Source organism: Kryptolebias marmoratus, linkage group LG15 (assembly GCF_001649575.2).
Source record: "Kryptolebias marmoratus isolate JLee-2015 linkage group LG15, ASM164957v2, whole genome shotgun sequence".
NCBI lineage: Eukaryota > Metazoa > Chordata > Actinopteri > Cyprinodontiformes > Rivulidae > Kryptolebias > Kryptolebias marmoratus.
The window spans coordinates 26733183-26739182 of record NC_051444.1 but is presented as its reverse complement, the minus strand read 5'-3'; positions in this window follow the sequence as shown (position 1 = coordinate 26739182).

Sequence of the window (6000 nt, the reverse complement as noted above, 5' to 3'; positions counted from 1 at the left end):
GGATTTGCTCATGCATATTTGATGGGAAGATCTTGATAACAACAGCTACTTGAAGTGCTGATAAGGAAGTGGGATGTAGTGTTATTTCAAGCTGACTACTGCTTTACTTGGAAGTTAGGAATAATTCATAGTAGATTCACAACTTGATAAGAACATGAGGAAAATAAAGAAGAAAGTAAACGAAAGGCCCAGCACCCTTGAAGGAATGCATATTGCCTGCCACCTTCTATGTGAGTGTTTGAAACTAAAGTTATCCTTTGCTGCTTCTGGTCAAACTTTGCTATGTGAAGTCTCATACACTTTTGCAGAAACTCACGAGTCATGTTAGTGCTCAGGGAATGTGTTGAAGGTGACTCTCATCTACTACCACACCAACTCTTTGTTAAGAGTTGGTGCCACTTTTGGTTGGTTAAGATTGATTTGTTGTGGTGACCATTTTGAATTGGGCTGACTCCAGATATTATTGAGTTTTAAATGTACATTAATTGAATACTATCTGAGAGTTTCACTAAATTCTGTCCAGTAGTTTATGAGATATTTTGCTAACAAACAGACATTATCAAGTTTACCAGTTAGTGCCAAAGTTTTAAACAAAGATGTTGCACAATGTGTAGCACTCAGAGAATGTGTTGAGGATGACTCTTAGCTACTACCACTCCAAATGTTTGCTCAATATCTGTAAAACCTTTTGTGTTGGCAAATGCTGGTTAGCTGTGGTGGCCATGTTGAATTGTGTTGACTCTGAACTTTAATCAGTTGTAGATGTATATTCAGTAAATACTTTCTGAAAGTTTCATCAAAATCTGGTTAATGGTTTATGAGATATTTTACTAGCAGATGATGTCAACTGTTAATGGCAAAGTTTTAAGCAAAAATATTGTACAATTTGTACTGGCCCCATAGTATGCGTTGGCAATTATGCTCAGCTATTAGCATACCCAATTTTAGATCAATATCTATAAAGTTGGCTGAGTTAGAGCCATTTTTGTGTTTGACAGGGTTCTTAGCGGTGGTGGCCATCTTGAATGGGGTGAACACCAAAAGTTAATCATTAGTAGATGTGCATCCAATGATTACTTCCTGAGAGTTTCATTAAAATCACTCCATTAGTTCATGAGATATTTGGCCAATGCTACGGACAAACACACACACAGACGCTGACAAAATTATTATCGCCTTTTCGCCTTTAGTGGCAGGCAGTACAAAGTTCTCCAGCATGCTCCAGATTCAGGCTGCCAGTGTTGTTAGAATATGTATGCTGTGTTTAACCGAAGTGGCCACAAGACGGGAAGCTGGCCCCAGAGTGGACAGGGAGACTTCCCATCCAAAATCCAAATACAGGAGTCTGTGTTTACACTATAAAAAGCACCAAAATACACAAATAGAAATGCGGAAATAGAAAAAAATTACCTTGTGTAATCATAAATGGTGTCAAATATTTAAAAGAAATGTGAAACATATATGATGCTAAGGTGTTTTGGTTTTTTTTTAGACGTTCTCGAGAGAAGAGTTCAGGACCTCTCACAACTGAGGTGATGCCTTCTTGAACAAGAACAGCTCAACATTCTCCTAAAAGCATTTTGAGAAGATTCGAGTATCTGATTCTAAAGTGGCCTAGCAAGTTCGACACCTAATTCCTAAAAAAAAAACTTGAAAGTGGATCAAACAAAGACTCCAGAGTAGCTTCAAGAGAGTCACCGAGTGCCTGAAAGAGATAAGATTTGCATTTATGTAAAGTAATTCAAGCTGTGACGTAATCTTTCATTTTTTTGCTCAATTTTGTTTTTATGAGCATTTTTATCATTTTATTTAACTAAATATTTTTTGCTTTTTTTAACAAAGTTGGTCTGATGCAGTATTTCTTTTTATTGCTCTATAATGCCAACCCACAAATCATGTTGGGTTTTTTTTTCTTCTTTTTTTGAGTCATCCTATGAGTTTCTTACTATAGTTCTCTGTTGAAAAGACTGCCTGACACTGTAGCGCCGCATTCCATGACCTAAATAGGACTTTCAGCTACTGTGAAATATTTTTCCATAATGTTTTTTGCGGGGGGGTTAAATGTGGCTCAACAGTTTATAGATTGTGTCACAAATTCAGGATCTGTGACAGCGGATTGTCAGAATCAGTGACAACACAAACACTGACATACTGTTGACTAGTTTTTGAATCAGTCATTGATGCGATACAAACAGGTCAACACACTAAAACTACTGTTATGTGGAGGAGTACTTCCAATTTGTGATTTTTTTTCTTTACTAAAGATAATAAATTGATCTTAAAGCAATCCTATACTGCCTCAATTCAAACATTTACCTCTTCACAATAGAAATATTAATCTTTCCCTTTCAGTTGGTAGTAAAACGTTGGTACCTTTAGATGCTGCACCATCTCATATGTGCTAGAAACAAACACAAAAGCAAGAACTCACTTTAGTGTATCACACCTAAACACACCTGTCTTTTCGACTGCAACAGCCTGTTGGCACCTCTAGACTCTGCACCGGCAGACTTCTCACCACCCCAGAAGTCTGTGAGAATTGCCCCAAAGGGGAGCTCTCAAAGCACAGATCGAACAAGTTCGCCTCTTTTTTTTTTCCTTTTAATTAATCTACTAAACTAACTACAAGTGAACTGGTTCACAGCTGCTATCTAAAGTCTCAGTCTCTAAATGCAATGCAAAGTTAGGAGAAACGGAATAAAAACAACTTATTGAATGAATTGAATGGGGTTTTTTTATGCACACTACCCAGACCTTCATAGTTGCTGTTTTTCTTTATATTTGGTTATTAGCAAAAAAATGGGCTTGTAAAAATGCATATGCAAAATGCAACAAATATCTCCTTATGACATCACAGATATGGAGAATGAAGTGGAAGTGGAACTCGCTGCAGTGTTTTATTCGTACCTGCTCTGATACAGTCAGATCAGAGGCAGCATTCAGGCGCAGACGCCGCACTCAGTTTAGTTTGTTCTCCCCTCCGCCCGACAAACGGTGTTCCTTTATTTTTTCTTTTCTTTCCTTCTACGGGGCCAGCACAGGCGAGGAATGCTTTGACTGCTGTTTACCCAAAAATATGAGGTGTCACAAAGTTAAGAGGGAAGCTGTTAAAAATGGAAGCCATTCATAATAATTAGGAGCAAGTAATGCGTTTGGCTGGGGCTCTTGTTTGAGACAGGAAGCGCATTCGTAACCAGCTGCGTGCCAGTGGAATGCACACACAAATAGCACATTTGTTTACATCACCTCAGGACAAGGTAACTAAAATAGTCTTGGTTTCAATAGATGATTTTGGGTCAAAGATACACCACTTATCTCCATACGGCTTATGTCTTAGGCCAAATCAGTGCAATGAGTGCACATTCTGATATCATTCAGAGGGCTTTCAGAAACACTGCAACATCCCATTGCTCTGAAATCACGTCATGCTGGTTGAAATGTTTAAGGTGAGATCTTTCAAATTGCCTCCCCCCCCCACCTCCCCACCCCCGTCAGATTTTCATTTGAAGATGGAGCTTGTAAATGCATCTGAACCACCTCGAGGGACACGTGTGGAAGCAGTTGGAAGGCGTGGAGACGTGCATCCACGGTCACACCCGTGCAGCACTTTCATTATCGCTCTTTCACATTCCCTCTCGCTGTTACCGTCGCTCTCGCTCGTCCAGCTCCAGCCGGGCCTTTCTCAGGCCATCAGAGAAACAGCCTAAACTTGTCTCGCGGTTCAACAAGTTGCGCACACGGCAGGAAACGCGCAATTAATACACGAGCAGTGCACGTGTGCCACTCTGTCTTTTTTGTCTGCGCTTCAGTTGAATACGGTCAGAGACAGGAACGAAATGGATGTTTCACGTGTGATCGGAAGTACCTGTATTTGTGATGTCAGGCTTCATTTAAAAAAGCAATTTTGTGTACCAGAGCATGGGAGGGACAGGTCAACCACTGCTTTGCTTTGCTGTTATACTATAACACTTCCACATTTTTTCCAAGTTAGTTGAAAATTTGCCTTGCCGCAACACTAAAATCAAGTCAGCAAATCTCAGGTCCTGCAAACAGATGAACTAGTCACCACCAGCCACTGAAACAACAATCCCTTCAGTTTACAGCTTCGGTTTTAATGCTGAAACAAGATGCGATGAAACAACATTTCAACCACTAAGAACCATGAGAATCCAACATACAGCTGCGGTCAGACATCTACATACGTTACACACATCATGGCCATGAATGTCATATTAGCTTGGGGATGTAAGTGGTTTAATGGAACTCTTCTTTTTCCAGGGCTGAAAGAATTGGCTGCACAGATTAGAATTTATTATAGATTTTGCGTAATCCACACAAGGGCAGAAATTTGTAGATGCAAGTTATGGAGGAGACAGACGATTATTGTAACGCCATTTCTAATTTCTCCAATCCGGACAAGGCTACAAATCATGTGATTCACCATGGACATGATTAGTTTAGTTCTCATAGTGCATGTGAAGAAGCAGCACCCTGTGGCAGACACAGACAACTTTAGAAAAGAAATTCGAAATTTAATTTTTTTTTTGTTTTTTTATTTGTTGTTGTTTATTTTTAGAATGGCATTGCCAGCTTTGTAGTTAAACTCATAGAATTCAAATCGCATTTATTTTGTTTCTATGTATATATGTTCCATGCAAGCTGTAGAGCCTGAGGTTCAACTGTTAGCTGTAATGTAGGCGAGGTCACGGCGACAAAAATCTGGATCAGTTGGAACAATCGTGTAAGTGTTACAACTTCCATCAGGCCACGGTCGTAGGAACATGTTTCATTTGGAGGCTGCTGGGAGCATGTGTGAATCTGTGTGACCCTGAACACCCACATCATAATACCAAATAAATGAGTGGATCTCACACCAGCAGTGCATGTTGCCTTATCTGAAAAGGAAATATGCTGAATATTTTAGACAGTATATAGACAGTATATTTTTTGTAGGGGTTTTAGGATTTTGTAACATTTTGCACACAGATATACAAACACCAGTGCTGGTTTATGTACCAGATTTACTCAAACGACACAAAATCACATAGGAAATTCACGTGCAGCGCTAATGAATTTGTTTTAATTCATTTTCTCATTAATTCTTTAACTATGAGTTTGGACATGCATGTCTTTTGCAGCACCCTCCGCACCCCTACATCCCACAGCCTTGCACCAGGCTAAGCCTTATTTGGATTTATATGATTTCTTTGACTTTCAGTATGCCTAGACCTTGGAAAAGAAAGACTCGCTGCTGGTGCCTTTCAGCATTTTTGGAGAGAGAATGAAAAAGTATAAAAGAAATCAAGGAAAGTCCACCGGGTTTGCGGCAAACAGTACTCTGGAAAGATTTTGTTACGGAGTTGGGAGAGTGAGGATTTGGGGAACTTTTATGTTTAGGGAATCAAGACTTCAACTATCTGATGCAGGCTGCTGATGGACATTAAGAATTGTGTCCATGTGAGGTACGCAGAGTTTATGGAGGATAAGTGAAGGGCAGGCATACAACAATACTGTATAATAGATGAGGAAATACTGAACATTTGTGTGTGATTTAAAGTTACAGGTGAGAGAACTTGCGTATCAGCTTGTAAAACATAGAGGTGAACATCAAAAGTCATGAGGCGCCTCTTCAAAGGATGGAGTAGACAGGTTTTCAGCCTTTGTCCACTCGGAGAGTTGTGTCACCGGTGCTGCATGGGCCACCAGTTTTAATAAAAACATACATTTGTCACCACTGTGATTCTGAAAGTGACTAATACCTACTCACACACACACACACACACACACACACACACACAGAGCTTTTATTCAGTTTCATTATGATGCTCAAATGATTTGTAGGTTACTGTGGACCCGTGAGGCCCGGACTCCAGGAGAGCCATATGTCTGTCCCCACTGTAATTCACAGTGCACGACAAACAAGCGCAAACACACTCAGGTATTCAGGTGGTGACTCTTGCACATTTTGTTCAATTTCATTATAAGGCCCATGTTCAAATG